Here is a 10,103-nt window from a genome sequence, read left to right as displayed (position 1 = left end):
CTGCATCAGTTAGTCATTTACCAAGTCAACTAGCTTTGTGTTGGAATGTGCCGAATATCCAACTTTTTTCATTACAAATAAGAGAAACAAGAATTTGAAGGTGGCACGAGCATGGCTTTAGAAAGTAGAACCCGGTTGCGTTATCAAGCGTCGTGCGCATCGTCCTGTCAACTGCTTCCATTGCCTACGTTCTTCGTGCATGCCTTGACCATGCCATACCTTGGTCGCAGTGGTATAGTAGATGAGGTACTCGGCTGCAGACCCACAGGTTGCGGAATCGAATCCCGGCTGCGGCGTCTGGATTTCAGATGGGGGCGAAAATGCTGTAGGCCCGTGTGCTCTGATTTGGGTGCACGTTGAAGAACCCGAGGGAGTCGAAATTCCCGTAGCCCTCCACTACGGCAGCTCTCATAATCATATTGTCACGGGGTCATGACGTAGACGAAGGGAGAAGACTGCAGGTGGAATGATAAGCTGTTTATTTGGGCCTAACTTGTGGACACGTAAATGTAAAGTGAGATTACAGCAAGACGCTAGCACTGATAGCGGCGAGCAGAGCGTCAGCAGTCGATCAATTGACAAGCAGCGAGGTGTGTCGGCATTTATAGACTTGCCTTCGAATGTTCTAGCGTTATCGCTATCGGTGACGTAGGTTTCAGAATAATCTGTAATGTTCATGAGGTGCGCGTATTCTCAACAAAATGATCTACTACAGCCTCGAGAATTTTCGGACATCATAGGCGCGGTATGCGCTGAAAGTAGGGTAACGGGATGATAACAAAACTTAGGAAATGAACGTGTCGTTGTCCCACTCTGAAAAAAGGCATCGTGCCGATGTTTTAACAAACAACGAAGGTACAATAATACAGAAAATAAACAATAGGCACAAGCAACATAGAACAGGAACAACAACAAATTATAGTCCTTGGGTTCGTGCATGAAATGGCTTGAGGCGTACGACAAACGACTTCAGGCCAAGCACGGCGCCGTTGAGAGTCCGTAATGCCGTCAGGAACAACATCATAGTCGAGTGGGCCGAGACGTCAAACTACTCTGTTCGGTCTAAAGTGCCGTCGTAGAAGTTTTCACTGAGTCAACGTCGGCGAAGCGGTGTCCCGATACCCAGACACGCTCACCGGGCTGGTACTAATGAAGATTTGAAATTAGAAAGAAAAACAACCCTGCAGCAATGACACAGTGGGGCTTGAACCCGGGTCCGCTAAGTGCCAGCCAAATATTCTACCACTCAGTTACGCCGGTGCTTGTAACTTGTCAGACTTGCCTTTGAAAGGTATGACCTAGAACTGATGGCACAGTGGTGCTCGAACCCGGGTGTGCTGGGTGCCAGCCCAGTGTTCTACCACTGAGCTACTCCGGTGCTTGTGACTTGTTGTCAAACTTGCCTTAAGCAGGCTTGCTGTCGGAAAATCAATCGTGTTAGTACGACTTATAAATTGTTATACAACAGCGAAAGAACAATGAGTCGTCGCACAATGTGATTAGCGTAACGAGTGGGCCGTCCAGGGCTCCAACCCATCACAAAAGCTTGTTCGTGTCTCCCTATTAACTGTGGCACGTACACACTTCAGTCACAATTCCTCACCGTTGTCAGCCACTGCGTGAGCAATTCGCACAAAATTCTTAGCAGGTGTTTAGCGGATAGCAGGCTTCTCAGAAGAATGACAAAATAGCATAGCGAATGCTAGCCTACTACCCAAATGTTCATTATTAATGCTCTAGTGGGTACCAAGCAAGTGTGCTTGCAGTTGTTACCAAATGAGTGTTTCGAAAAGACTCTGAAAAGCCGCTCTTCTAGCTTTCGTTGGGACTGTGCTGCACCTACCACGCAGGCCTGGCGTTTTCATGCGAAGGTTATGTATAGAAGGACGACATTCCACGTCTTGTGTTCGACGTCGACGTACTTGACCAGCATGCTAACGATGGTCCTGTTTACGCGCTTGGTGAGACCATTGGTCTGTGGGTGGTACGCTGTTGTGCGGTGGGGACTTGTTTTGCTGTATGCCAAAATCGCTTGGGTTAGCTCCGCAGTAATTGCCGTACCTGTGTCGGTGATGAACACCTCCGGGGCGCCGTCACGATGTTTTCGACGAAGAATTTGGCCACCTCAGATGCACTACCTTTCGGCAGGGCTTTTGTCTCGGTGTAGCGGGTATGGTAGTCCATATCTACGACGATCCATTTGTTCCCACAGCCAATGTCGAACACAGCTTAAGTAAGCCCACACCAATGTGCTGGAACAGACGGCGAGGTGGTTCGATGGGCTGCAGAAGTCCTGCTGGCCGTATAAGCGGTGTCTTTCGTCTCTGGCAGTTCCGGCATGTCCTCACATTATGATTGACGTCGGCGGCAAGGCGCTGCCAGTAGTATTTCTGTTGTATTCTCGCGAGTGTGTGGGAAAACCAAGGTGGCCATCATTGGGCCATCGTACAGGGCCAGCGTAATTTTCGGTCGCATTGCCGAAGGTATGACGATAAGGTAGCTGGCTCGGGCTGGGGAGAAGTTCTTCTTTACAAGGACGTTGTTTTTTAAAAAATTGACGTCAGTCCTTTGCCGGAAGATTTTTGGAACGACGCTGGTTTGGCACTCCAGGTGTTCTATTAGCCTGCTCAGTTCAGGGTCGCGTCGTTGTCGCTCGGTGAAGTCGTTGGCACCTACGATTACCAAAAAGTACTCATCATCCTGGTCGTCCCACGGTGGTGGATCGACTGGGGAACGAGACTGGCAGTATGCGTCGGACTGTTCCCTCCAGACTTGTACACGACGGTAATGTCGAATTCTTGAAGTCTTAGGCTCCATCGTGCGAGGCGACATGAAGAATCCTTACAGTTAGCTAGCCAAGAGAAGACGTGGTGGTCGCTCACAACTTTGAAAGGCCTGCCGTAGAGATAAGGGCGAAATGTTGATGCTGCTCAGGTGATGGCAAGGCACTGCTTTTCTGTTGTGTAATAATGGGTCTCGGATTTTGATAGCGACTGGCTAGCATAACTGATAATCCTTTCCAGACCGTCGATCTTTTATACAAGGATGGCGCCGAGTCCTACGATGCTTGCGTCGGTGTGTACTTCTGTTTTGGAGTATTTGTCAAAATGTGCACGTATATGCGGTGTCTGCAAGCGTTGTTTGAGTTTCTGGAATGCTTCAATTTGCGCTGTTTACAATTTAAAATCGTCGTCGGTCTCCGCGAGTTGCGTTAGTGGTTCGGCAATCTGTGAAAACCTTTTGACAAAGCGTCCGTAAAAGGCGCACATGCCGAGAAATCGGCGCTCGGCCTTTCTGTCGGTGATTGGCGGGAAGGCAGTTATGACAGCTGTTTTCTGCGGGTATGGGTCAGCTCCAGTTTTGCTTATCACGTGATCCAAAAATAGGAGCTCCTTGTACGCGAAACAGCATTTTCTGGCTTTAGTGTAAGTCCCGCGCTCCTGATTGCTTGAAGGACAAACTCGAAGCGCTGGAGGTGTTCGTCAAAGCTTGACGAAAAACAACCACGTCATCCAAGTAAACAAGGGAAGTCTGCCACTTCAAGCTAGTCAGGACCGCATCCGTGACTCTTAGGAAAGTGGCAGGTGCCTAGTAGAGACCAAAGGTCGTCACCTTGAACTCAAACAGGCCATCGAGCGTTATGAAGGCAGTCTTTTCTTGATATTTCTTGTCGACTTCAATTTGCCAATAGCCAGTCTTGAAGTCCCTCTAAGAAAAGTACCTAGCATTGTGAAGGCGATCTAGAGCGTCGTCTATCCTTGAGAGCAGGTTCACGTCTTTCTTCGTGATTTTGTTCAGGTGGAGATAGTCGACGCAGAAGCGTAGAGTTCTGTCCTTCTTCACTAACACCACCGGTGACGCCCATAGACTCTTTGTAGGCTGAATGATGGTGTCGCGTAGCATTTCGTCGACTTGTTTCTTTATGGTCTCGCGTTCTCGCATCGACACTTTGTCTGGACTCTGGCGGAGTGGCCCGTTACTGTCCTTTGTTAGGATTCGATGTTTAGCGAAAGGAGTCTGTCGAATTTTTGACGATGACGAAAAGCATTCTTGTATTTCAGGAGAAAGTTTTTGAGCAGTTTTTGTTAATACGCCGTAAGGCTCGGATTAACGTCGAAAGCCGGTTGAAGCGCTTGAGTCGTTGTAGTGCATTCGGCAGAATCAATGATGGCGGGAACGTTGCTGGCTTCTAGTATTTTTTCGATGTAAGCAACCGTCGTAACTTTGCTGACGTGCTTGTACTCATTGCTGAAGTTCGTAAGCCACTCTTGCGTTATTTCCCCGCAGCTCGGCAATTCCTCTGGCGACACAAATTTCGCGGTTGATCAACAGGTGCTGGTCGCCTTCAACGATGCTTTGCGTGTCTGCTGATTCTAGAGTGCGGACGGAAATGCTGATGCTGAAGCGAGAAGGAATGATGACTTGCTCTTCCAGCACATTCAAAGCGTGCCTCTCTGACGGTGTGGGCAGCGGCAGTGCTTTTTTTCTGTGGTAAGCGTTACGGCCTCTGACATTAGGTCGATGACGGCACCGTGTTCGCTTAGGAAGTCTATCCCAAGTATAACGTCTCTAGAGCACTGCTGCAGAATTGGAAATCTGGCAAGATAAGTCCGGTTATCGATGGTGATTTTTGCTGTGCAAACACCAGCCGGCGTTATTACGTGACCCCCCATGGTCCAGATTTCAGGGCCTTGCCAAGCAGTCTTCACTTTCTTTAACTTCAGCACGAAAGGCCCACTTACGAGGGCGGTGCCGTTGTGGCCGTCGAACATTACGTCCAAGTCGCTAGTTCATCGTCGTGCGTTTCGGTTCGGTCGTGGCATTGGGTCACGGCTACGTTGGTTTCCTCCACTGCTTCCATGTTGTGTCGTCAGGTCGTCTTCAGTACGGGGGGTTTCGTCAAGGCTTTTCCTGGTTCACCCCGTGTTCGGAAAGTACCGTCGCGTCGTCGTCGTCAGAGGATCTTCGGTAGCTAGTCACACTGCAACCACACCTCCAGTGGTTGCTGCCTTTCGTTTCCCGGATAAGGGCTAGGAGACCGGCCCCGAGGTGGGCCAGTGTACGTCCGGCAGTGAATCGACATGTAGCGGCCGGGTGACGGCGAACAAGATCCTCGGAGTGTCCACTGCGCTGCTGCAAGGTAGTCAGCAATGTCACAGGATCTCTCCCCCCGGTGTGGACGCGGCACATCTACAGCAAAACCACGCAGTCCCATCTGACACTACTGGCAACGGCGGTAAGTGTGGCTAGCTTCTGCACAGTGATAGAAGAGGTCGGTAGTCGGGAGCACGCCACACGCCGGTTTTCATTGGACCGTTGTGCTGGCCAGTGGGTGAACGGTATGGTGTCAACGGTGGCGGTGGCAGGTGGCAGAACTGCGACGGTGCAGTCTCTTGATGTGGGTGCGAAGGTGGAACGCAGCGTCGTGCTGCAGCAGCGTAGCTGAGCAATTGCGGCTGAGGCTGCGGTGCTTCGGGAACTTCAAGCGATTTGAACTTCTTCACGGACAATGTCGGTGATCGAGTCCACTTGAGGCTGCAGTGGGGGTAACAGCTTGCGCAGCTCTTCCCGCACAATTGCTCGGATAGTCTCGCGCAGGTCATCAGAGAAGAGTTGTGTTTCTGCGTACTCTGCCGTAGAGCGGCGTTTTAATTGTTGGTTGTGCATCTTCACCGTCTTTTCAATCGCTGTCGCTTCGGAGATCAATGCCCCAACAGTGCATGGTGGGTTTTGCATCAGACCCGCAAATGGTTCCTGCTTTATTCCTCGCATAAGGAAGTGAACTTTTTGTATTCGAGCACACCAGGGTTGGCGGGCCGGAAGAGTTTGGTCATCTCTTCCGCGCAGAGCGTCATGTCTTCGTTTAAAAGCTGCGATCGGGTTTCAAGCAGGGCTTCCGCCCTCTCTTTGCGTATTACGCTCGTGAATGTAGCGAGGAACTTTATGCGGAATGTGTCCCATGTTGTCAGGGTTCGCTCCTGGTTCTCGAACCACGTACGAGTAGCATCCTTTATGGCGAAGTACGCACGACGAAGCTTATCTTCGCTGGTCTAAGCACTGAAAAAAGCCACTCGATTGTATGCCTCCAGCCAACTTTCCTGGTCTTCAAGGGCTGAGCCGTGCCCCGCCGCGGTGGTCTAGTGGCTAAGGGACTCGGCCGCTGACCCGCAGGTCGCTGGTTCGAATCCCAGCTGCGGCGGCTGCATTTCCGATGGAGGCGGAAATGAAGGAGTCCCGTGTGCTCAGATTTGGGTACGCGTTAAAGAACCCCAGGGGGTCTAAATTTCCGGAGCCCTTCACTACGGCGTCTCTCATAATCATATGGTGGTTTTGGGACGTCAAACCCCACATATCTATCTATCAAGGGCTGAGCCGTGGAAAGACAGTGGCTCCTTGGACTGTAGGAGCGGGATCGGTGTGGATGGCACATGGTCTGTCATCGTTGCTGCGGCCATGGTCAGGGACTTGGAATTCCGGGTCTTCTCAGGTAGAGGCCCAAACTCTGTGGTGGTAGACCTTGATGCCTGCGGCTTGTTCGCTTCTCAGTGTTGTCGTCGATGTCTTCACGACTGGTGCTGGCTGTACGATTTGATGGGGCCATCTGGTACATAGAAGGAGCAGCAACTTCACCAGATCTCACGGGCTCGTGACGTGGACGAGGAGAGCAGACTGTACGTCGGATAATAAACTGTTTATTTGGACCTAACTTGTGGACACTTAAAAGAAAAGTCAGATTACAGCTAGACGCTGGCGCTGATAGCGGTGAGCAGAGCGTTGGCCGTCGGTCAACTGACAAGCGGCGAAGCGCGTCGGCTTTAGTACACTTGCCATCAAATGTTCTAGCGTTATCGCTATCAGTTACGTGGGTTCCAGAATAATCTGTGATGTTCACGAGGTGGGCGTAATCGCAACAAAACGATCTACTACAGCCTCGAGGCTTTTAGAACATCGTAGGCGTGGTTTGCGCTGCACGTAGTGTAACGGGATGATAACAAACTTGAGGAAAGGAACGTGGCAGTATGTCTGAACAGTCTGTAATCTGTGAGCTTAAAACACTGCGCTGGTTGCGCGATTCACATGTTTTGACAACCGACGCAGTTGTACGCTTGTGCCACACAGCAGTAAACGCGCTAAAGAGACTCGGTCCCTTAAATGACATATATATAAAGATATTTTTTTCGGAATCAGTTTCAAGAAATAGAGTTTTTACAGCAATAGAGCAGCCTGTCTTCGCTTCTCAATCAAAGCTAGAAGTTTAATAAATTCTGTTTGTATTTTTTATAATTTGGGGTCACCTACACAATGATAATCTGTCGTTCACAATGAACGGTGCCCACAGTGACACCAATGCCCAATTTGCTAATAAGTGAACCTTTGAAAATTTCTCATTTAATACTTCACGACAAGAACAATGCAAAAACGCACGGTACTCACAGTCTGGGCAAGAAATTCAAAAAATTACAATTTCACGCGATTGTCCCCTCGCCTCCCGCCCAAAATAAAGAAAAGAGTTCTGGTTCAGTGGAAATCGCTGATGTTCTTTACGGAATATTCTTTTCGTGGGACGAAGATGGCTTTGTGGTCTTTGGAAGTGTGACAGTATTTTTTTTTTGCGAGAAAAGAAACAGGATCGGTACATGCGCATTGACGTTCTTATCTTTACAAACCAACCATTGATTCAGGGATCCACAGTTAAGCCGTCCTGAGTGGTGAAATATTGATCCGTTGTGCGCGCCGACGAGTACCTTGCATGACAATTTGTTGAGTGTCATAGCGTACGTTCATGAGGATGTTCGCAATGCGTGCAGAGGCTTAATCAAATGAAATATCAGCAACTCATGATTAAGAACCAACCAAAGCAGAAAGTGAGGTAGAGGTGGTAATATGGTGGACTGGATGAAAGGGCTATGTCATGAGTGTAAGACATGTACGATGCCACATCTCAGAATAATCGTTTTAGAACCTAGAACTACCTACTTGTCTTGTTAAGTTGGCAAGTAAGAAAATCACAAGTGCGTGCGCACACACACACACACACACACACACACATGCACGCGCACGCACACGCACACACACACACTACGAACTAGCACCTACCTCTGTTATAAACGGCAACAGACGAATCCACATGCGACAGAGAATCGAAGTAGGTTTTCTGCAGAAAAAATATTCCGCACACATTAACACAGGGCTCGAACCTTCGTGTTGAAACGCTGCACTGAGCGCCACCCTCGACTGAGTATCTTCCTGTGCCAGTAGCCCTTTCCCGTATAGTACTTTAAAGCTGACTATCTGACAGCTTGGCCAGGTAGTATGCAATTGTTATCGAGGTCAATCGCGATGTTAGTTACGAAGCTAGTGGTTTTCATTATTCAACTATTTTAGACAGCTCCAGCCCATATAACACCTTTGGCTATAACTAGCTTTGAAGCCGTTGCAAGTCCGTCATCTCCTGTGGCCTTTATTGATTCGCCAAGACACATTGAATCCTCAAAGAACTTGACGCGAGAGTTGCAACATTCAATAACTAGGTGGAATTTTTCCGGGGGGGGGCGCAAATCGTTCGAAGGTTTCTTGAAGTACATAACACAGGACGATGTCAGTTTCGCAAGGCCTGGTGTCGTCCTTGTGTCCTTGCGGGAGCTACGCTCATTGCGAGGTTTTCAGAATTTCATCGCCGATTTTGAGCGGTACCACTCGTACATTCAGTGGATCATTGCTGCTCCTGACCACAACCAGGTGTTAAAAACGCTATCAGGACACCTGTGTCAAGTTTTTAGCGTGATGTACTATGATGTAAACGCACCTCTGGACGGGTGCAGGTCTGGCGAAAAACGTCGCACGATCCCCGCAGCGGAACTCGGCGTGCTCGGAGAACGCGTGTCAAATGCTGGAAGGTTGCCTAAAAACGATCGTGTAGTTTTCGCAGCCCAGGACAACAACTTTAAGCTTTGTTATAAGAAAGATAAAGTTATGCCATTAATCAGGCGTGCTTACGCCACCATCAACACCAGCCTCGTTGAAGTGTGCAACAATGGAGAGATGGAGTCGCTTCAGCTGGACCGACGCGTTTACTTGTCGCCCAAGTCTCAAAGCACGTTCCCATGAGATCTTATTACGGTTACGTCATGATGCAGCCGTCTTCGCTATGCTTTCTTTCTCGACAAGCGACTCTTTTGCCACCATCGTTCGTTTCGTCATGGCTGTCCTTCTTCGAAGTCTGTCTGGTTATGTTTCCGCTTGCATTGGTGCTCCTTTCGCTAACTACCGTGCAAGGTCGCCTGCATTTAGTTGCCGCAAGCAGATATTCAGATTAGGCAATGTTTTTTGTTAGCACGTACCTGGGTCGGAGCCCAACAGCAATACGGAATGCGAGGTCAACAGTCGCAAAAATGTGTATCATGATCTGGATGTTCGCGATGCTCATTCTAGTGCAGTTCACACAGACGGAGATAACAGCATCTCGCAGTGTTCCGGCCCTCTCTTCCGAAATGAAGAGTGTAGTGGAGCTCGAGTCTCGGTTGAACGGTGGTAGCATAAGGCCTTGCATGTTTTACTACATGAAGAACATCCTTGATGAGTTTGGAGGTAGCGTGTCGCACCTAAAGTCGCTGCTTAAGGCTATAGACGCGTGCGAGCTCAAATGCCTAACCTACAACTGCGAGGATATGTGTTTTCCATTAGCTCAAAGCGGCACGCACGTCGTCTTGGATAATTGCAACTATTTTAAAGATGATAATGGCTGTTCGACCGGTCTTGTGGTGGGCGAAGAAGAACTTTTTTTTACCTGAAATGGCTGCCGACGCACACTCAATTTCCTTTGGGGTAAGTGTGACTTTTAAATAGTTTGCCCGTGTTTGTAGTCCACTTGATGACAAGGACTTATTCTCCCTAAATTTCGGTGACCGAATATATATGGGCGCCTATTGTTTTTTTGCCAATACTTTGGCCTAGTGAGTAAGTGAGGGCAAAGGAAATTGCGAAAAGTGTTGATTTAAACACATGCATAGTAAATGCGCATTGACTTAGTCCTCTTATGTGCCGCGAATGGATTAGGCCCGACGCTACAATGATGGGAAAGTCTTTAGACGTACCACGTTCTA

This window comes from Rhipicephalus microplus, chromosome 7 (genome assembly GCF_043290135.1).
Source record: "Rhipicephalus microplus isolate Deutch F79 chromosome 7, USDA_Rmic, whole genome shotgun sequence".
NCBI classification, from domain to species: Eukaryota; Metazoa; Arthropoda; class Arachnida; order Ixodida; family Ixodidae; genus Rhipicephalus; species Rhipicephalus microplus.
The sequence above is the reverse complement of the archived record's forward strand: the minus strand, read 5'-3'. Positions refer to the sequence as shown.